Source organism: Manis pentadactyla, chromosome 12 (assembly GCF_030020395.1).
Source record: "Manis pentadactyla isolate mManPen7 chromosome 12, mManPen7.hap1, whole genome shotgun sequence".
In the NCBI taxonomy this organism is placed as follows: domain Eukaryota; kingdom Metazoa; phylum Chordata; class Mammalia; order Pholidota; family Manidae; genus Manis; species Manis pentadactyla.
The window spans coordinates 40,615,105-40,639,580 of NC_080030.1; positions in this window are offsets into that span (position 1 = coordinate 40,615,105).

The window sequence follows — 24,476 nt, forward strand, 5'->3', positions numbered from 1 at the left end:
TTCATTCATGTATATGTGTTACATGTATGTACATGTTTTGCACAGATGTGTATGCACATGTTACATGTGTGTGTGTATATAATGTATGTATGTAGAGTAATTTATATTTATGTATGAGTTTCCATATAAACCCTTCATATGGTTGGGCCCTGTGTTATCTGCCACTGTTACCCTGTGTACAGCATAGTGTCTGGAGCAAAATCAAAGTGCATAAATAAAGACCGAACTCTCTCATTGTGCCTAGGTCAGACTTTTACGCAAGAGTCACCTGTGCTTGGAAATAGACTACAAACAGATCCTACATTTCAGAATGTAAAGAATTCCCACGTGGCAGGATTTTTCATTGTAGAACTAATTCAATATTCTAGGAGAAAAAGTATTATTGCTCTCTTGACTTTTGTATTTCCCAAATAGTAAATTGACTCTTCCACGGAAAGTTTTGCAATGTTGGAAAAACTACTGCAACCAGACTTCAGAGTGGAAACTTAAAGTATTGAACCTAAATGAACAGACCCCTACAGCTAATTTGCAGGTCAGCTTCAAGAGTGAATCTTGAGAGGGGCGGAAGATGGCGGCGTGAGTAGAGCAGCGGAAATCTCCTCCCAAAACAACATATATCTATGAAAATATAACAAAGACAACCCTTCCTAGAATAAAGATCAGAGGACACAGGACAATATCCAGACCACATCCACACCTGAGAGAACCCAGCGCCTCGCAAAGGGGGTAAGATACAAGCCCCGGCCCCGCGGGAGCCGAGCGCCCCTCCCCCCAGCTCCCGGCGGGAGAAGAGCAGGCAGAGCGGGAGGGAGACGGAGCCCAGGGCTGCCGAACACCCAGCCCCAGCCATCCGGGCCAGAGTGCAGGGCCCTCGATACTGGGAAAACAGGGCAGCAAGAACAGTGAGCAGGCACTGGAGGCTGGGCGACAGAGGACATAAGAAAAGCGCGCGACCATTTTTTTTTTTTTTTTTTTGCTTTTTTGCTGCTTTGATTTGGCGAGTGCTTTTTGGAAGTCTTAAAGGGACAGGGACCCCAATACTAGGGAAACAGGGCAGAAAGACCGGTGAGCAGAGGCCTGAGGCTGGCACCGGAGAATAAAGAAAATCGAACGACCACCTTTTTTTTTTTAATTAAAAAAATTTTTTTTCTTGTTTTTTTTTGTGGTCGTTGTTTTGTTTTGGCGGGTGCTTTTTGGAAGTCTTAAAGGGGCAGGGCGGGTCACTTAATCCAGAGGTAGGGATATCTGGGCACCCTAACCCCTGGGCTGCAGGGAGCAGGGAGGCCCCTTACAGAGATAAATAGCCTCCCAGCAGCTCCTGCTCCAACGCGACTCCACCATTTTGGAGTAGCTGCCCGAGCCAGGCCACGCCCACAGCAACAGCGGAGATTAACTCCATAGCAGCCGGGCAGGAAGCAGAAACCCTGTCTGCGCGCAGCTGCGCAGCACAAGCCACTAGAGGCCGCTGTTCTCCCAGGAGAGGAGGGCCACAAACCAACAAGAAGGGAAGTCCTTCCAGCCGTCACTCGTCCCAGTTCTGCAGACTATTCCTATCACCATGAAAAGGCAAAGCTACAGGCAGACAAAGATCACAGAGACAACACCAGAGAAGGAGACAGACCTAACCAGTCTTCCTGACAAAGAATTCAAAATAAGAATCATAAACATGCTGACAGAGATGCAGAGAAATACGCAAGAAAAATGGGATGAAGTCCGGAAAGAGATCACAGATGCCAGAAAGGAGATCGCAGAAATGAAACAAACTCTGGAAGGGTTTATAAGCAGAATGGATAGAATGCAAGAGGCCATTGATGGAATTGAAATCAGAGAACAGGAACGCATAGAAGCTGACATAGAGAGAGACAAAAGGATCTCCAGGAATGAAACAATATTAAGAGAACTGTGTGACCAATCTAAAAGGAACAATATCCGTATTATAGGGGTCCCAGAAGAAGAAGAGAGAGGCAAAGAGATGGAAAGTATCTTAGAAGAAATAATTGCTGAAAACTTCCCCACACTGGGGGAGGAAGTAATCAAACAGACCACGGAAATACACAGAACCCCCAACAGAAAGGATCCAAGAAGGGCAACACCAAGACACATAATAATTAAAATGGCAAAGATCAAGGACAAGGAAAGAGTGTTAAAGGCAGCTAGAGAGAAAAAGGTCACCTATAAAGGGAAACCCATCAGGCTAACGTCAGATTTCTCAACAGAAACCCTACAGGCCAGAAGAGAATGGCATGATATATTTAATACAATGAAACAGAAGGGCCTTGAACCAAGGATACTGTATCCAGCACGACTATCATTCAAATATGACGGTGGGATTAAACAATTCCCAGACAAACAAAAGCTGAGGGAATTTGCTTTCCACAAACCACCTCTACAGAACATCTTACAGGGACTGCTCTAGATGGGAGCACTCCTAGAAGGAGCACAGCACAAAACACCCAACATATGAAGAATCGAGGAGGAGGAACAAGAAGGGAGAGAAGAAAAGAATCTCCAGACAGTGTATATAACAGCTCAATAAGCGAGCTAAGTTAGGCAGTAAGATACTAAAGAGGCTAACCTTGAACCTTTGGTAACCACGAATTTAAAGCCTGCAATGGCAATAAGTACATATCTTTCAATAGTCACCCTAAATGTAAATGGAATTAATGCACCAATCAAAAGACACAGAGTAACAGAATGGATAAAAAAGCAAGACCCATCTATATGCTGCTTACAAGAAACTCACCTCAAACCCAAAGACATGTACAGACTAAAAGTCAAGGGATGGAAAAACATATTTCAAGCAAACAACAGTGAGAAGAAAGCAGGGGTTGCAGTACTAATATCAGACAAAATAGACTTCAAAACAAAGAAAGTAACAAGAGATAAAGAAGGACACTACATAATGATAAAGGGCTCAGTCAAACAAGAGGATATAACCATTCTAAATATATATGCACCCAACACAGGAGGACCAGCATATGTGAAACAAATACTAACAGAGCTAAAGGGGGATATAGACTGCAATGCATTCATTCTAGGAGACTTCAACACACCACTCACCCCAAAGGATAGATCCACTGGGCAGAAAATAAGTAAGGACACGGAAGCACTGAACAACACAGTAGAGCAGATGGACCTAATAGACATCTATAGAACTCTACATCCAAAAGCAGCGGGATATACATTCTTCTCAAGTGCACATGGAACATTCTCCAGAATAGACCACATACTAGGCCACAAAAAGAGCCTCAGAAAATTCCAAAAGATTGAAATCCTACCAACCAACTTTTCAGACCACAAAGGCATAAAACTAGAAATAAACTGTACAAAGAAAGCAAAGAGGCTCACAAACACATGGAGGCTTAACAACACGCTCCTAAATAATCAATGGATCAATGACCAAATCAAAATGGAGATCCAGCAATATATGGAAACAAATGACAACAACAACACTAAGCCCCAACTTCTGTGGGACACAGCAAAAGCAGTCTTAAGAGGAAAGCATATAGCAATCCAAGCATATTTAAAAAAGGAAGAGCAATCCCAAATGAATGGTCTAATGTCACAAGTATCGAAATTGGAAAAAGAAGAACAGATGAGGCCTAAGGTCAGCAGAAGGAGGGACATAATAAAGATCAGAGAAGAAATAAATAAAATTGAGAAGAATAAAACAATAGCAAAAATCAATGAAACCAAGAGCTGGTTCTTCGAGAAAATAAACAAAATAGATAAGCCTCTAGCCAGACTTATTAATAAGAAAAGAGAGTCAACACAAATCAACAGTATCAGAAACGAGAAAGGAAAAATCACGACGCACCCCACAGAAATGCAAAGAATTATTGGAGAATACTATGAAAACCTATATGCTAACAAGCTGGGAAACCTAGGAGAAATGGACAACTTCCTAGAAAAATATAACCTTCCAAGATTGACCCAGGAAGAAACAGAAAATCTAAACAGACCAATTACCAGCAACGAAATTGAAGCGGTAATCAAAAAACTACCAAAGAACAAAACCCCCGGGCCAGATGGATTTACCTCGGAATTTTATCAGACATACAGGGAAGACATAATACCCATTCTCCTTAAAGTTTTCCAAAAAATAGAGGAGGAGGGGATACTCCCAAACTCATTCTATGAAGCTAACATCACCCTAATACCAAAACCAGGCAAAGACCCCACCAAAAAGGAAAACTACAGACCAATATCCCTGATGAACGTAGATGCAAAAATACTCAACAAAATATTAGCAAACTGAATTCAAAAATACATCAAAAGGATCATACACCATGACCAAGTGGGATTCATCCCAGGGATGCAAGGATGGTACAACATTCGAAAGTCCATCAACATCATCCACCACATCAACAAAAAGAAAGACAAAAACCAGATGATCATCTCCATAGATGCTGAAAAAGCATTTGACAAAGTTCAACATCCATTCATGATAAAAACTCTCAGCAAAATGGGAATAGAGGGCAAGTACCTCAACATAATAAAGGCCATCTATGATAAACCCACAGCCAACATTATATTGAACAACGAGAAGGTGAAAGCATTTCCTCTGAGATCGGGAACTAGACAGGGATGCCCACTCTCTCCACTATTATTTGACATAGTACTGGAGGTCCTAGCCACGGCAATCAGACAAAACAAAGAAATACAAGGAATCCAGGTTGGTAAAGAAGAAGTTAAACTGTCACTATTTGCAGATGACATGATACTGTACATAAAAAACCCTAAAGACTCCACCCCAAAACTACTACAACTGATATTGGAATACAGCAAAGTTGCAGGATACAAAATCAACACACAGAAATCTGTGGCTTTCCTATATACTAACAATGAACCAACAGAAAGAGAAATCAGGAAAACAACTCCATTCACAATTGCATCAAAAAAATAAAATACCTAGGAATAAACCTAACCAAAGAAGTGAAAGACTTATACTCTGAAAACTACAAGTCACTCTTAAAAGAAATTAAAGGGGACACTAACAGATGGAAACTCATCCCATGCTCGTGGCTAGGAAGAATTAATATCGTTAAAATGGCCATCCTGCCCAAAGCAATATACAGATTTGATGCAATCCCTATGAAACTACCAGCAACATTCTTCAATGAACTGGAACAAATAATTCAAAAATTCATATGGAAACACCAAAGACCCCGAATAGCCAAAGCAATCCTGAGAAAGAAGAATAAAGTAGGGGGGATCTCACTCCCCAACTTCAAGCTCTACTATAAAGCCATAGTAATCAAGACAATTTGGTACTGGCACAAGAACAGAGCCACAGACCAATGGAACAGACTAGAGAATCCAGACATTAACCCAGACATATATGGTCAATTAATATTTGATAAAGGAGCCATGGACATACAATGGCAAAATGACAGTCTCTTCAACAGGTGGTGCTGGCAAAACTGGACAGCTACATGTAGGAGAATGAAACTGGACCATTGTCTAACCCCATATACAAAAGTAAACTCAAAATGGATCAAAGACCTGAATGTAAGCCATGAAACTATTAAACTCTTGGAAGAAAACATAGGCACAAACCTCTTAGACATAAACATGAGTGACCTCTTCTTGAACATATCTCCCTGGGCAAGGAAAACAACAGCAAAAATGAGTAAGTGGGACTATATTAAGCTGAAAAGCTTCTGTACAGCAAAAGACACCATCAATAGAACAAGAAGGATCCCTACAGTATGGGAGAATATATTTGAAAATGACACATCCGATAAAGGCTTGACGTCCAGAATATATAAGGAGCTCTCACGCCTCAACAAACAAAAAACAAATAACCCAATTAAAAAATGGGCAGAGGAACTGAACAGACAGTTCTCCAAAAAAGAAATACAGATGGCCAACAGACACATGAAAAGATGCTCCACATCGCTAATTATCAGAGAAATGCAAATTAAAACTACAATGAGGTATCACCTCACACCAGTAAGGATGGCTGCCATCCAAAAGACAAACAACAACAAATGTTGGCGAGGCTGTGGAGAAAGGGGAACCCTCCTACACTGCTGGTGGGAATGTAAGTTAGTTCAACCATTGTGGAAAGCAGTATGGAGGTACATCAAAATGCTCAAAATAGACTTACCATTTGACCCAGGAATTCCACTCCTAGGAATTTACCCTAAGAACGCAGCAATCAAGTTTGAGAAAGACAGATGCACCCCTATGTTTATTGCAGCACTATTTACAATAGCCAAGAATTGGAAGCAACCTAAATGTCCATCAATAGATGAATGGATAAAGAAGATGGGGTACATATACACAATGGAATACTACTCAGCCATAAGAAAAGGGCAAATCCAACCATTTTCAGCAACATGGATGGAGCTGGAGGGTATTATGCTCAGTGAAACAAGCCAAGCGGAGAAAGAGAAATACCAAATGATTTCACTTATCTGTGGAATATAAGAACAAAGGAAAAACTGAAGGAACAAAACAGCAGCAGAATCACAGAACTCAAGAATGGACTAACAGGTACCAAAGGGAAAGGGACTGGGGAGGATGGGTGGGTAGGGAGGGATAAGGGGGGGAGAAGTAGGGGGGTATTAAGATTAACATGCATGGGGGGGTAGGAGAAAAGGGAGGGCTGTACAACACAGAGAAGGCAAGTAGTGATTCTACAACATTTTGCTACGCTGATGGACAGTGACTGTAAAGGGGTTTATAGGGGAGAGCCTAGTAAACATAATATTCGTCATGTAAGTGTAGATTAGTGATAGAAAAAAAAAAAAGGGCAGTTTCTGTGTGGTAACCTCCAACGAGTTCTACACAAGGGTATAAAGGGCATATAAAAGTGTAGGCAAAGGGTCTGTTTGTGTTTATACAGAGGATCAAAGCCTAATTGGGCTACCCCGAAAATGAACTAAGATACGATATGAAAAAGAACTTCCAACATCTGCACTCTCTGGAAGACTCATGCCAGAAGATGATCATCAAAAAACCGCAACAAAGATCCACGCACTGCTACAGCTGTAAATGCACTCATCCCACCAGTTCCTGGACCTGCCATGGGAATGAGGAAGGAGATATCTAAGCTGGCCTGTGCATACAGTAAAACAACAAATTTGACTGGATCTATACTGTTGGAACTCAACCAAGAATTTGGAGAAGTGCAAATTGTAGCGCTCCAAAGTCTTACAACTACAAACTATTTACTGTTAAAAGAACATATGGCATGTGAACAGTCCTCAGGAATGGGTTGTTTTAATTTGTCTGATTTCTCTCAGACTGTTCAAGTTCAGTTGGACAATATCCACCATATCATAGATAAGTTTTCACAAATGCCTAAGGTGCCTAACTGGTTTTCTTGGTTTCACTGCAGATGGCTGGTAATTACAGATATGCTTTGGTTATGTAACTATACTCCTATTATGTTAATGTGTGTGTGCAATCTAAGTAGTAGCTTAAAACCTGTACATGCTGAAGTTACTCTACAAGAAGATATATCAAAGAAATAATCAATCTTCCCATGTTTTCTTCCGCCTGCTACTTCTATAGCTTTTCTTCTTCCTTCCTAATTACAACCCTTAAATAGAATTCGTGCCTCATATCAAATTTACCGAGTATCATAATTCTTCCAAGTGGTAAAGATACCTCAAGACAAATGCTGGGCATAGAAGCCACAGGGCATAAATATGCAAAGAAGTAAAAAGCTATCTTTTTCAAACAATAAGGCTTCTCTCTCACTTACCAACTTCACATTTCCCTGTATGGCCCCGGAAGATGACTGGTTAGCCAGAGACGGGTAAGATTCCTCAAGGGAGGAACAACCTAAGACAGGCACAGTCGCAGGGGGGCCATCAGGTGAGAAATTGGGGATCAACAGAGGTGAGGCTTAGAACCTCACCCCCCCTGTTCTGAGAGAAATGTTCTGCATACGTGGATGTTTTATTGCCCTTGTCTAGCTTGGATTAACACATAGTCTACAGGCACACAACTGATCATCTACATGTGCTCTCTTACAACACTAAACTATGTTTTATACCTTTATCTTGTATCTACCTACCACTTCAGCATTTTATTAAAAATAATAATAATAAAGAGAGAAATGTGGTATCCACATATAAATCAAGTATAAAAACCAAATGAGTATTCATATTTGAACTGACTGTTTATAGTTCATAATGCATGAGCAAAACCGAAAGTTTCTGTGATGACTGCCCTTGTACTGTTCACTATGTAACTTATTCATTATGTAAGAATTTTTTCTACATGTAAAAACTTGTTTGTTATGCCTCAGAAGATTGGAGACTGATAAAAATTAGGCTTGGGGTGGATTAATGATTGTGCATTGAGCATTGACTCCCCTATACAGAATTTTATTGTCGTTAACAACCATTTGATCAATAAATATGAGAGATGCCCTCACAAAAAAAAAAAAAAAAAAAAAAAGACAGACTTCCAATCGTAAAATAAATTAGTAACCGGGATGTAATGTATAGCATAAGGAATATAGTCAAGATATTGTAACAGCCTGGTAGGGTGATAGCTGGAACCTAGAATTATGTATATAAATGTTCTACCACTGTGTTGTACACTTGAAACTCATGTAATGTAATACTGTGTGTCAACTACCCTTCAATAAAAAATAATTATTTAAAAAAAAAAAATAGTGAATCTTGAATAACGATGTATGTGCTCTCTGCTGGAAAGACAAAATATGAAGATGGCTTTTGTCTTTGAGTGTCATGCACTAAAACGGAGGTGTCAGATCAGAGTCATAAAAGGTAAATCAGATTCAGAGTCAACAAAACTTTTAAAGAAATATTTAAGTTTTCATGTTTCCACTATAATGCACAGAATTTAAGGGCATTCTTTTTAGGCAACTACATAGCAGATGTCACTTAGTAGTTTAACATCGTTAATCATTCTTACATTTCCAAATTCTCTCACGCTCACTTGTACTTTATTTAAACACAAAGTCATTTTTCAGTGTTGAGAATTTGCGCTTCTTTATTTTGGCAGGCATTTTGCAGTAACTTCCAATTTGAGCAAGAGGATCAGTCTAAAACTTTGTTTCTTTATGATTATAGTCTTCAATCTTTCTTCTAGAGTGTTTGGAACCATGAGGGAAATATTCTTACAAAAAGAACAAGTGAAATTGTTTATTACTTAAACACAAAATAGCTTAGCAAAAATATTCTGCTGAAATTGAAAGGACAACATTTTGTTCAAATATTAACTATTACTTACAAATAGTACAATATGACTAATATTTGACCTAAGTGTAGTTAACATTAGTGCTTACTTTTTAAAATGTTTAGTCATGGTTGACCTAGACAAGTTTTGGTCCAAAAGGAGGCAAAATAAATAAATTAAAAGACAGTGGAGACAGACAAAGAAAAAGAAAGATCAGGGGAAAGTGGAGAATAGACTGAACATAGTGTTAGACAAAATTAAAATAAGTAAATATAAAAAGTGCCTGAAATGCACAAAATTAAAGAAAAATTTGAGGCAATTATTTACATAAATACCTGCTGAAGCTGTGAGGAATGAGGATAATTGAGGATATTAAATCTCAATAACTGGGGATATTAAAAACAAACATATTTCAAGCCTTCACTTTGCAATGTATGCAGCCTCTCCTCAAACACATTACATTAATTGGTTCTCAATTAACACTTTACACTTTTTTTGAGGAGGGAGGTTGGTAGGAAAGTTGTAAACGCATTAGTTTGGCCCTGGCTACTCTAAGATTAGACAGTGTGGTAGAAAGCCATTGCCAGATTCTTTAGCCTATTCAGAGATAAAAATACAGCCTAGACCACATTACAGAGAGCTCTGCTAGGTTTAAGAACCACACAGGAATTTTTCTGTCTTGCAGTTCCAGGGCATGACCAGAGATGGCGCTAAGGGCACAGGGAACCTAGGGCGAACCCGACTCAGAAATTGGGAAGAAAGAGGACTAAAGTCTATGAGCATGAATGTTCATTTAACCTCAACAGCACATCTAAGGTAGTGAATCTGAAGCGAAAGAAAAGCATAAAGAACAAATAAAAAATAGATTTGCATTTGGGGAATTATATTAGGAAGGAGATAGGAATGAAAATCCTGACAGGTTAATAGAGGGAGAAAGAAAAGCACAAACCCCATGAGGCATCAGTAATACAGATCAAAATGCTCCAAGAGCTGGGGCATCGATGTATTTTCTGAGCATAAATAACCAACTTATTAATATTTAATAAGCAGTTATTTGGCAGAAGGACCATGGGAATTTTTGTGCATTTATGCTGTATTTTAAAGGCATGTGGACTGGCTGCGCTTTTCTCTTTATCAAATAAGAATCCAAAAGCAATTTGATGTAATCATACAGTACTACCCTCAAAGTCAAACTTAATGCATTTTAAATTTCCTTTAGGTTAACAAATATTTGGTAAACAAAGCCATCCTGAGAGAGAAAGACATGAAATGCTTTGCACACAGCAGCTGGTGAACTGACATACATAGCTCTTCACCTGTATTTGAAAAGACAGAATTGGAGACTCCTTGTAAAGAGAAAAAGAAAAATTACTCAAAGTTCCTCCAGTAAATACAGCATACTTTCAAATTATTTTTATTTTCTTGTGTTGACTAACCTTCTGATTTTTTAAAAAATTAGTAAAAGTAAAAACAAAAATTTTCCAATTCATGCGAAAGGATTTTAAACAGAAAACAAAAGTGTTCTTCCCTGCTTGCATGTATACCTCCTTCTCCAGTCAAAAAGGCACTAAGTACTTTATCCTTGCTATTCAAAGTGAGGTCTGTGAATTAGCAGTGCTCATGTCACCTGGGAGCTGGTTGGAAATGCAGAATCTCAGCTTCAGCCCAGATTTAATGGATCAGGTTCTGTATTTTAACAACATCCCAAAGCGTTATATATGCACAGGCACAGTGTGGTTTCAGAAGCTCTGCTCTAGTTCCCAAAGACAGAAACATTGTGGGCATACCATTTTCTTCCAGCCCAGCAAAAGGCAGCCAAAATGTTCTATTTCAATATCCCCACCTTGGGTTGTAGAGGGAAAGGCCTAGGTAGGGGGTTATTATTAGAGACATTGAGAAGACATACTCACAGGGAGAGATTTTCTCCTAACCAAGGAGCGAGATTCTAAGGGAATCAGTAATAGGTGCTGACAATAAAGAGATAAAGAGACACTTGAATCTCAATCCAAGGCTGGATATTTGTTGATTTCCAGAATCTACACAGCCACTCTCATACTTCCGTGGGAGTATAAGGAGTATGTAAGTTCTCGGATGAGCTTGTGGTGTTTCCTCAGTGTTTAGGAACATGTGTAAACATAGGGGCTGTGCCATTTATGACCTTGTGATTTTTTAATATGGCCAACTTCTTGGAGTGTCCTGTGACCACAGTGTGAGAAGGCGTGGTGGTGCACTATGGCAAGAAGATGCGGGCAACCAGTTCTCCAAACATCTTAGTTCTCCATGCTCTTGGGAGGGGTACAGAATAGGATGTGTGAAGGTCCTGGGCTCTATGAGATGGGTCACAAAGATTCGGCAAGGCAGTATCAGCCCAGGTCACTGATACATCCAACAAGGTTTATCCCTTCCAGAGATATAACTGCGGGCTAGCTAATGGGCGCTCTTCCTGCTGTCTCTGGGGCATGGGTGACAGAAGAGGATGGGCTGAACGCTGGGTGAACACTGCCCTAAGCAAAACACCACCACATGGAAGACATCAGTAGTAAGGAGAATGAGCTCAAACCAGTGTCTAGTGTCCCCATCAGCATTCAGGAAGCTACGTTAGAACCTGACCACTGCTCTCTCTCCTTTTGAATGACTTTCTCTAGGAAGATCTAAGCAGAGAAAAGGGAGAGAAGGAAGGCAGAGAATAATCCATTCTCCTTCATCACTCCAGAAAACTAAGGCTACAATGCAAAACTATTCTCAGAAATAGACATGGAGTAGGAGAGGAAGAACTAAGACGTTTAGGATTGGTGCTTTAAATTAGACTGGACTTGAATGACACTGAAAGTGTAGAAAGCTACAGAATCTTCCCCAGGTGTAGTTAAGGGATTATCAGGAAAGATTCACTGTAGCAAGGTTGGAAGCAACAGTGGGAAACAAAACCACTGACTGTCGTACATCCACTTTTTTTTAAAAGAAAGAGTTACAAATGATAAATATACATTTATATATCTTGTTAAACTATCCTTTTCTGTTTTCTCAATGGTAAGCAAGTTGAGGAAAGTACAGTTTACTACCTTCTTCCTCTCTCACATTAATTTCTCTCCATATTAGGAGTTAAATTATTGCTGTTTTCACTTAGTGGATAACTTTATAACTTTACTAAAAGTAACATAATGTGTACTTATGGTTTAGGAAAAGAAAGTATATAACTGACTGCAAACAAATTGCAAATAATAGCGAATGCCTTTATCCTCTCTCCACATTTCCTTTTAGCATCCATTCATTTGAGTTAGTTACTTAGCAGATACACTTTATGCCCTGTCCTGGTCTCCTAAAAATTAACTCTTCAGTATCTGTCAACAGAGTCCTCTGTAAACTCCCTCTTCCTCCTGTGGGGAAGCTGAAAGGGTTGGGGAGAGACAATGCTCCCAGGACAATCATCAGCTAATGACTGCCAAAAACTGGAGGATAAATGCCCAGCTCCCCTTTCCTTGTCTTTTGATGAAGGAACAAATCTGAGATAAGTTCTCCATTTCCCAGAAGTTTCCAGTAAGGAATCTGTAAATTATTAAGAATAAGCTATTTGACAGCATCTGTCTAACACATTCTTTGCTCAATGAAGCTTGATAAACTAATTGTAAGTCTAAAAGACATAATAATTAATTTGCAAATTGGAAAGAGGGCCTTTTCTCTAACTTGCATAATTGGATAAACAGAAATATAACACAATTTGGGGAAGTTCACAATGATCATGAAATTGTGTTGGGACATACCATGAGTAGAATCATTCCATGTACAATAAATTTTTAGAGTCCATTTAGGGACTTTCATGGGATTGCTTTTACAGTTTATGTTTTTAGCATCTTTTATTTTTCCTCTCCCTTTTTTTGCAGCCTGCTTTTTAAGACATGTTCATACTTTTTTTTAAGTTTGAAATAAGTTAGACAGGAGACCTAAGAGACAAAACTCAAAGCAATTTGTTTTACTCTTACTACGACAATTTTGCAGAAAAGGCAAGAAGGAAGAATTTGGAAACACTTATCTAAAGTTATCTCTGAGATAACCTATAAATTTTAATTTTTTAAGACAGTTGCAGTATTTTAGGTGTGCGACTGATTGGCAGGAGGAGACCCCACACATATACAGACACACATTCCTCCATCCATTGTATGATTAGACTATGTTCATGATTTAGCTCACCCAGGCCACAAAATGTTACCTAAAGTAATGTGACCCTACGGAAAAGGAGGGCATTGGCCTAGGGATCCAAAAGGTATATGTGGTTGTTGGTGAAATTTCCAGAAATTTCAGTAAAAGGTCAGTTATTTGTGTATTGCAGCTCTTTCATTTTCAGCCATATGTTAATACTCATGTAGAGTTTATGAAGATAATCTGTGTGCCCCCACTTAAGGTAGGGTTTCTCAACATCAAAGCTACTGACTTTGCATTGGATCATTCTTTGTTGTAGGGGCTGTCCTGGGCAGTGCAGGCTGTTTAGCAGCATTGCTGGCCTTCACCCACCGATGTTCTGACAACCAAAAATGCCTCCAGACACTGCCAGCTATGCCTGGGGAATAAATAGCACATGCTGAAAACCACCGAATTAAGGTAATGTTTACAGATAGGTGGCTCTCCTGGGTCTTGCTCTATACTCAGCCTCATTAAGGCATCATCATCATGCTGGGTGACAATGGAGTCAGTGCCAGGAGCTCCTGAGCTATAGCTGCCTACAGCGCCCCTCTTATTCCCTGAAAGGTCAAATCTGCAATACCCTTCCTCTCACTGCTGAAACGAATCATCCTGTAGTGCTTTACATCATGAATTGTGTGATACTAAGTGTTTAAGTTGCTTATAGCATTGTTTATGGCACTTACAAGTCATGCATTAGAATCCCCTTTATTACTTTTTTTACCTTCCCCTTTTGTATTCTTTTTCCTTCTTCCCATGTTTTTCTTACTTCTCCCTTTTCTATTTATTGTGCATGGTGGTTTCTGTGAGGAGAAATAAGATAGTCCTGTTTGGCATATTGCTATTATAAATTTAAATTTAATCCATAGGTCAACCAGCCAATCAAATTACTAAGTGTTTACAATGTTATTCTGCATTACACCATAACATCTTTTGCTCTTTTATCTAAATTCAGTATATGTGTTTTGGTTACACCCACCCTGCCATAATTCCTCTTTATATTTTATAAACTTCATTTTTGTTATAGTCTCTCTTAGTAAATGTGGACAATTTTACAGAGAAATAATATTGTGCTTGCCACTAGAAAGGTAAACAGATGTGACAGTCATCTGAGAAATAATAACAATGCATTTGATATTCTCCAGTGTAACTTGCAAGTAATAGACTGATGCCATGAAAGTTTTAAATGAGAAACATAAGCAGGGTAAAGGCAAGAGCAGAGCACCTCTTATTGAACTTGTTATTTCCCTGGACACATCTTGATAATAGCCCTTTACCAGTACAATTATAGTTAGTTTGAAAAATAAATGAGAAACCACTTCTTACGCACTAAAATGGCTATCATAAAAAAGGCAGACAAGTGTTGCCAAGGATGTGTAGAAGCTAGAACCCTCATATTTTGTTAGTGGGATGGTAAATGTTACAATGATTTTTGAAAACAGCACATTTCTTAAAAAGCTGTATGTAAAGTTATCATAAAACCTGACAATTCCACTCCTAGATATCTACCCAAGAAAAATGTAGACATATCCATAGTCACACGTCAATGCTGGGAAAGTATGATATCCATACTCACAGGAGAGGACAACAGAAGCTCCTCATGTGGCACTTTTCTTGGTCTCTCTGCCCTTCCCGTGGATGATTTGCATTTACACCCTTTCCTTGTAATAAGGCATAACCATGAGTATAAGCTTCCAGTGAGTTCTGTGAGCCCTTCTGGAGAACGACTGAATGTGAGGGAACTGAACATTTGGGAATCCCCCAAACTTGCAATTGCTGTCAAAAATGAGGGTGATATTACGCCTTTAGCTGTACCATTGGCTAAACTCTCTCACACACATACACAAAAACCCACAATCCTTTCTCTTTTTAATTTAAAGTATTTTGAGCTCTATTTTCCAGCCTTCAAAATGATCAAACCTTGAGGATAGGGTCTTATTTAGTGTCCTGCTGGAAGCTGACAACTCATAAATGACTATGAGCACCATGGAAAATATTTTCCAGACAAGATTTCAATCCTTTCATGGAAAAGTGTTATGTAGTTTACTGCTCCTAAGTACTGGGCAGCGTTCAGGACAGGGACTGCAGCCAGCTATAGTTCAACTTGTACTGAAGAGAAATCACAGAAATTTTCACCTTAACTGATTTAATTTAAGAAGCTCTCACTCAGATTGCTGGCACGTTGAGGGAGTTTTCAGCAGGAGTCTTATTCTTGGGGATTATCCGCAAATTATTCAGACTCAATCATTACATACACAGAGCTAAATTATTTTAAAAGTATATTTATTCATATTTATATCAGATATGTTACTTTAGAGATTTCAAAGGGCTTTCACATACATTATCTCATATGATGACTACAAACATCTCTTGAGGTAAGCATGGAAAGCTTAAAGATATTAAATAACTGGTTCATAGTCCCATAATCATTGAGAGAGGTCTGATTATGAGCCACACCATGCTCCTTGTAAGTGAAGGTTTCTCCTCCCAATTCCCTGCTGTGAAGACCATGTGACCTTCCCACTAGCAGCTGATTGGGCAGAATGGGAGCATCTGACCAATGGCCAGCTAGAAATCCATACCACGGGCTGATGTGACAAGATGAGCAGGATCACACAGACCTGGGGATCAAACAGCAAAATGAAACAGACTTGGGGATGTGAATCATGAAACAAAGTTGAGAATGGAAACTTGAGATGAAAGGAGGCCTTGAGATAGAGCAAGTGCTTGTGGGCTCCTGGGAAGTCGAAATCATGGGGAAGACAAAGTTGTGGGTGAAACAGAATTCAAGAGGAAAAAAAAGGTAATGTTGCCAGCAGATATTTGTAAAAGGTCAGAAATAAGCAAATATCCAGAGGTAATTGAGCCACTGCGATGGTGGACATGGGTGTGAAATTATTCACCTCTGCGCATGACATCTCTAGGTTGGTCTGAATTCTTCACAAAATATACTTCGGTTTTCGTGACATCTGGATGTTGGACTAAACTTGGGTATTTCTTCTTTTGGTTCCTTACAATAACCTTGCTACATCATCACCACCATCGTTAATACAAGGTCTAGCTTCTAGTTGTAGTTTATAAATTGCACGTCTTTTACTCTCAAACGTGCAGAGCTGAATTATTCACGATTTGAATCAGATATGGCTTATTGCTTCCATTCTTCTCAGGAAAAGAAAATAACAAGTCAAAATGAAGTATTTTTCACCTGATGCATCTAACATGTAATCAACTTTGCTCTGAAATTCTTGCCTCATCAATATTTTAACATAGCTATTAGAGATAGCACTCAAGTTATTTAGTTGCATGTTGCTTAGGTTTCAAAAGTTTGCTTTACTGTGTTCTGCTACAGAATCTAAACCTTAAAAACGGATACATGCAAGTTATCTAGGTATCCAGAAAAGCCCTCTGGAAACTTACTGTGAAAATAAGAAATGTGATCCCATGAACACACGAACATTGACATATTGATACTCAATTGCCCTTGTCTTTTAGACTGTGAAATGTCTCATCCTCACATTTTTTTGTTGCTTATTTCTGAATATAGGGGGGAAAAAGATGCTGCCCCATTTTGATGTCCTTGAAAAAAATGTCATTGGTGTTTGCTGGTTTAGATTTCTAAAATGGCCTTTATAGCCTGTCTAAATGTAAGGTGTTTTATTTTAATGCTCATCAAAATTCTCATGTTCACTCCAAACACTAGTTCATTTTTTTTGCTTTTTAGAACCTGCAGCTGCTGTTATCCTTGGTATGTAGTTATGTGGTTTGTACCTTTTAAATTTTCTCAACTGTTTCTGTATTAGAGACTGCCTTATCTTCTTTTTTTAATGTTCTCTTACTTTTTATGTATATTGGAAGTTTAATTTTGGTATTGGTAGAGAAAATTATTCTCATTTGTAAGTGAGGAAATTGAGTCTTAGAGAGGAGAAGATACTTGTCTAATAAAAAAGGTGGCAGAGTCTATACTTGAACCTATGTCTATCTGGCTACAAACCTGTGCTAATGATTTCTGTACTATTTATTGCTAGTACTGCAACCAAAACTACCAAAATAAATAACCAGCTATTAAGTACAGATCTAAAATTGGGCTGAGGTTTCCTAACTGCAATGTCTGTGTTGTTTGCTCTATATCAGGCTGCTCGGCAGAAGTAACTCCATATCACTTCACTTTGCCTTCACATGGTGTTTTCATGTCAATATTTCAACATGATATCTGAAATGGGTAGGCCAGGTACTTACCTCAGAGAAGTAAGCCCAGGCGAAGGGATATACCAAAGGATGCAGAGCTAATAAAAGCTTACTTTAAAAAATACTCAGTATTTTTAAGATGTTTTATTCATGTGTCATCATAAATTTTAAAAATCAGACTAGATTTAAACTACAGAGAGATTCTTTATTCCTGTTAACACATGCAAAAACTCTATTTCAAATCCTTTTTAATTAAGACTGATACGGTGGTCAGCAGTAAAGCTTTGTTCTGGGGCTGGGCTTCTCTTTATTTCTCAAGTGTGAATGAAAAGGGCTGCAAAGAAAACCACGAATACAATATGTACAAAGGGCAGAAACGGGCTGGGGGTTTCATTCGGCAGCATCCCCCGCGGGGTCAGTGTGTGCACAGTTTACCGGTGGATAAGACCACGGAGCATCTATTGAAACATTCTTCATGCTCTGGTCATATTTTGGTCCCATTTTTAAAAAGTATTCAAAAGTAAATGGGAATTAAATCCCCCCCAAAAGTATGGGAATAAAACAAACCTGACTTATAATAGTCATACTTACAATCAAATTTCATGTTATAAAGCACAGAAAAGTAATTATTTGAGTGTAGATACATTTGGGCACAATTTGCACAATCATCTGACGGTATAGATCCAGTCAAATTTGTTGTTTTACTGTATGCACAGGCCAGCTTAGATAACTCGTTCTTCATTCCAATGGCAAGTCCAGGAACCGGTGGGATGAATGCAGCTACAACTGCAACAGCGCCAGGATCTTTGTTGAAGTTTTCTGATGATCATCTTCTGGAATAACTCTTCCAGAGAATGTTGATGTTGGAAGTTCTTCTTCATATTGTATCTTAATTAGTTTTCTGGGTAGGCAAACTGGGCTTTGATCCTCTGTATAAACACAAACAAACCCTTTGCCCACACTTTGATATGCCCTTTATATCATTGTGAAGAACTTATTGGAGATCACCACACAGGAACTGCTTTTTTTTTTTTTAAGAGAAAGGAATATTATCAGAAAAATGTACTTCCATAGCTGATCATCTGACACCCTTTAAAATGATCAAAATTAGGTATATTTAAAGCATGCATTAATCATTGATTTACAGTTAGTTTTATCCTATCAGGGAGTAATCCCCCTTTTCTTTCTTGTTTTTTTGGGTTTTTGGTTATTTTTTGTTATCATTAATCTACAATTACATGAAGAATACTATCTTTACTTGGTTCTGCCCTATACCAGGTCCCCCCAACAAACTCCTTTACAGTCACTGTCCATCAGCATAGCAAAATGTTGTAGAATCACTACTTGTCTTCTCTGTGTCGAACAGCCCTCCCCTTTCTCCCATCCCCCCATTATGCATGTTAATCTTAATATCCCCCTTCGTCTTCCCCCCTACTTATCCCTCCCTAGCCACCCATCCTCCCCAGTCCCTTTCCCTTTGGTACCTGTTAGTCCATTCTTGGGTTCTGTGATTCTGCTGCTGTTTTGTTCCTTCAGTTTTTCCTTTGTTCTTATACTCCACAGATGAGTGAAATCATTTGGTATTTCTCTTTCTCTGCTTGGCTTATTTCACTGAGCATAATACCCTCTAGCTCCATCCATGTTGTTGCAAATGGTAGGATTTGTTTTCTTCTTATGGCTGAGTAATATTCCATTGTGTATATGTACCACTTCTTCTTTATCCATTCATCTACTGATGGACACTTAGGTTGCTTCCAATTCTTGGCTATTGTAAATAGTGCTGCGATAAACATAGGGGTGCATCTGTCTTTTTCAAACTTGAGTGCTGTGTTCTTAGGGTAAATTCCTAGGAGTGGAATTCCTGGGTCAAATGGTAAGTCTATTTTGAGCATTTTGAGGAACCTCCATACTGCTTTCCACAATGGTTGAACTAATTTACATTCCCACCAGCAGTGTAGGAGGGATCCCCTTTCTCCACAACCTCGCCAACATGTGTTGTTGTTTGTCTTTTGGATGGTAGCCATCCTTACTGGTGTGAGGTGATACATCATTGTGGTTTTAATTTGCATTTCTCTGATAATTAGCAATGTGGAGCATCTTTTCATGTGTCTGTTGGCCATCTGTATTTCTGTTTTGGAGAACTCTTTTCAGTTCCTCTGCCCATTTTTTAATTGGATTATTTGTATTTTGTTTGTTTAGGTGGGAGAGCTCTATATATTTTGGACGTCAAGCCTTTATCGGATCTGTCATTTACAAATATATTCTCCCATACTGGAGGGTTCCTTTTCATTCTACTGATGGTGTCTTTTGCTATACAGAAGCTTTTCAGCTTAATATAGTCCCATTTGTTCATTTTTGCTGTTGTTTCCCTTGCCCGGGAGATATGTTCAAGAAGAGGTCACTCATGTTTACGTCAAAGAGGTTTTTGCCTATGTTTTTTTCTAAGAGTTTTATGGTTTCATGACTTACATTCAGGTCTTTGATCCATTTTGAATTTACTTTTGTGTATTGGGTTAGACAATGGTTCAGTTTCATTCTTCTACCTGTAGCTGTCCAGTTTTGCCAGCACCATCTGTTGAAGAGACTGTCATTTCGCCTTTGTATGTCCATAGCTCCTTTATCAAGTATTAATTGACCATATAAGTTTGGGTTAATGTCTGGATTCTCTAGTCTGTTCCATTGGTCTGTGGCTCTGCTCTTGTGCCAGTACCAAATAGTCTTGATTACTATGGCTTTATAGTAGAACTTGAAGTTGGGGAGTGAGATCCCCCCTACTTTATTCTTCTTTCCCAGGATTGCTTTTGCTCTTCGGGGTCTTTGGTGTTTCCATATGAATTTTTGAATTATTCGTTCCACTTCGTTGAAGAATGTTGCTGGTAATATGATAGGGATTGCATCAAATCTGTATATTGCATTGGGCAGGATGGACATTTTGACTATATTAATTCTTCCTAGCCACGAGCATGGGATGAGTTTCCATTTGTTAGTGTCCCCTTTAATTTCTCTTAAGAGTGACTTGTAGTGTTCAGCGTATAGGTTTTTCACTTCTTTGATTAGGTTTATTCCTAGGTATTTTATTCTTTTTGATGCAATTGTGAATGGAATTGTTTTCCTGATTTCTCTTTCTGTTGGTTCATTGTTAGTATATAGGAAAGCCACAGATTTCTGTGTGTTAATTTTGTATACTGCAACTTTGCTGTATTCCGATATCAGTTCTAATAGTTTTGGAGTGGAGTCTTTAGGGTTTTTTATGTACAATATCATGTCATCTGCAAATAGTGACAGTTTAACTTCTTCTTTACCAACCTGGATTCCTTGTATTTCTTTGTTTTATCTGATTGCCATGGCTAGGACCTCCAGTACTATGTTAAATAACAGTGGGGAGAGTGGGCATCCCTGTCTTGTTCCCGATCTCAGAGGAAAAGCTTTCAGCTTCTCGCTGTTCAGTATGATGTTGGCTGTGGGTCTATCATATATGGCCTTTATTATGTTGAGGTACTTGCACTCTATACCCATTTTGCTGAGAGTTTTTATCATGAATGGATGTTGAATTTTGTGAAATACTTTTTCAGCATCTACGGAATGATCATGTGGTTTTTGTCTTTCTTTTTGTTGATGTGGTTGATGATGTTGATAGGTTTTCGAATGTTGTACCATCCTTGCATCCCTGGGATGAATCCCACTTGGTCATGGTGTATGATCCTTTTGATATATTTTTGAATTCGGTTTACTAATAATTTATGGAGTAGTTCTGCATCTACGTTCATCAGGGATATTGGTCTGTAATTTTCTATTTTGGTGGTGTCTTTTCCTGGTTTTGGTATTAGGGTGATGTTGGCTTCATAGAATGTGTTTGGGAGTATTCCCTCCTCTTCTATTTTTTGGAAAACTGTAAGGCGAATGGTTATTATGTTTTCTCTGTGTGTCTGTTAAAATTCTGAGGTAAATCCGTCTGACCCGGGGGTTTTGTTCTTGGGTAGTCTTTTGATTACCATTTCAATTTCTTTGCTCTTAATTGGTTTGTTTAACTTTTGTGTTTCTTCCTTGGTCAGTCTTGGAAGGTTGTATTTTTCTAGGAAGTTGTCCATTTCTTCTAGGTTTTCCAGCTTGTTGACATATAGTTTTTCATAGTAGTCTTTAATAGCTCTTTGTATTTCTGTGGAGTCTGTCGTGATTTTTCCATTCTCATTTCTGATTCTGTTGATTTGTGTTGATTCTCTTTTTCTCTTAATAAGTTTGGCTAGAGGCTTATCTATTTTGTTTATTTTCTCAAAGAACCAGCTCTTGGTTTCATTGATTTTTGCTATTGTTTTATTCTTCTCAATTTTGTTTATTTCTTCTCTGATCTTTATTATGTCCCTCCTTCTGCTGACCTTAGGCCTTATTTGTTTTTCTTTTTCCAGTTTCGATAATTGCGATGTTAGACTATTCATTTGGGATTGTTCTTCCTTCTTCAAGTGTGCCTGGATCACTATATACTTTCCTCTTAAGACTGCTTTCACTGCGTCCCACATAAGTTGGGGCTTTGTGTTGTTGTTGTCATTTGTTTCCATATATTCCTTGATCTCTATTTTAATTTGTTCGTTGATCCATTGATTATTTAGGAGCATGTTGTTAAGCCTCCATGTGTTTGTGAACCTTTTTGTTTTCTTTGTAGAATTTATTTCTAGTTTTATACCTTTGTGGCCTGAAAAGTTGGTTGGTAGGATTTCAATCTTTTGGAATTTACTGAGGCTCTTTTTGTGGGCTACTATGTGGTCTATTCTGGAGAATGTTCCATGTGCACTTGAGAAGAATGTATATCCTGTTGCTTTTGGATGTAGAGTTCTATAGATGTCTATTAGGTCCATCTGTTCTACTGTGTTGTTCAGTGCCTCTGTGTCCTTACTTATTTTCTGCCCCGGTGGATCTATCCTTTGTGGTGAGTGGTGTGTTGAAGTCTCCTTTAATGAATGCATTGCAGTCTATATCCCCCTTTAGTTCTGTTAGTATTTGTTTCACATATGCTGGTGCTCCTGTGTTGGGTGCATATATATTTGGAATGGTTATATCCTCTTGTTGGACTGAGCCCTTTATCATTATGTAGTGTCCTTCTTTATCTCTTGTTACTTTTTTGTTTTGAAGTCTATTTCGTCTGATATTAGTACTGCAACCCCTGCTTTCTTCTCGCTGTTGTTTGCCTGAAATATGTTTTTCCATCCCTTGACTTTTAGTCTGTGCATGTCTTTGGGTTTGAGGTGAGTTTCTTGTAAGCAGCATATTGATGGGTCTTGCTTTTTTATCCATTCTATTACTCTGTGTCTTTTGATTGGTGCATTAATTCCATTTACATTTAGGGTGACTATTGAAAGATATGTACTTATTGCCATTGCAGGCTTTAAATTCGTGGTTACCAAAGGTTCACGGTTAGCCTCTTTAGTATCTTACTGCCTAACTTAGCTTGCTTATTGAACTGTTATATACACTCTCTGGAGATTCTTTTCTTCTCTCCCTTCTTATTCCTCCTCCTCCATTCTTCATATGTTGGGTGTTTTGTTCTGTGCTCTTTTTAGGAGTGCTCCCATCTAGAGTAGTCCCTGTTAGATGCCCTGTAGAGGTGGTTTGTGGGAGGCAAATTCCCTCAGCTTTTGTTTGTCTGGAAATTGTTTAATCCCACCATCATATTTAAATGATAGTCGTGCTGGATACCGTATCCTTGGTTCAAGGCCCTTCTGTTTCATTGCATTAAATATATCATGCCATTCTCTTCTGGTCTGTAGGGTTTCTGTCGAGAAGTCTGACAATAGCCTGATGTGTTTTCCTTTATACGTGACCTTTTTCTCTCTAGCTGCCTTTAAAACTCTTTCCTTGTCCTTGATCTTTGCCATTTTAATTATTATGTGTCTTGGTGTTGTCCTCCTTGGATCCTTTCTGTTGGGGGTTCTGTGTATTTCCGTGGTCTGTTCAATTATTTCCTCCCCCAGTTTGGGGAAGTTTTCAGCAATTATTTCTTCAAAGACACTTTCTATCCCTTTTCCTCTCTTTTCTTCTTCTGGTACCCCTATAGTACGGATATTGTTCCTTTTGGATTGTTCACACAGTTCTCTTAATATTGTTTCATTCCTGGAGATCCTTTTATCTCTCTCTATGTCAGCTTCTATGCATTCCTGTTCTCTGGTTTCAATTCCATCAATGGCCTCTTGCATCTTATCCATTCTGCTTACAAATCCTTTCAGAGTTTGTTTCACTTCTCTAATCTCCTTCCTGGCATCTGTGATCTCTCTCCGGACTTCATCCAATTGCTCTTGCATTTTTCTCTGTATCTCCATCAGCATGTTTATGATTTTTATTTTGAATTCTTTTTCAGGAAGACTGGTTAGGTCTGTCTCCTTCTCTGGTGTTGCCTCTGTGATCTTGGTTTGCCTGTAATTTTGCCTTTTCATGGTGATAGAAATTGTTTGCCGAGCTGGAACGAGTAATGACTGGAAGAACTTCCCTTCTTGTTGGTTTGTGGCCCTCCTCTCCTGGGAGAACAGCGACCTCTAGTGGCTTGTGCTGGGAAGCTGCGCATAGACACGGCTTCTGATTCCTGCTGGGCTACTATGGAGTTTATCTCCACTGTTGCTGTGGGCGTGGCCTGTCTCAGGCTGCGGCTTCAAAATGGTCTAGCTGCGTTGGAGGGAGAGTGGCCGGGAGGCTATTCATCTCTGTGAGGGGCCTCCATGCTCCCTGCTGCCCAGGGGGTTAGAGTGCCCAGAGATCCCCAGATTCCCTGCCTCTGGACTAAGTGTCCCACCCTGTCCCTTTAAGACTTCCAAAAAGCACTTGCCAAAACAAAACAAAACAAAAGACAAACACACACACAAAAAAACAAAACAACAACAAAAGAATTAAATAAATAATTTTAAAAAAAAAAGCCATTCGCTTTTCTTTGTCCTCAGGCACCAGCCTCAGGCACTTGCTCACCGGTCTTG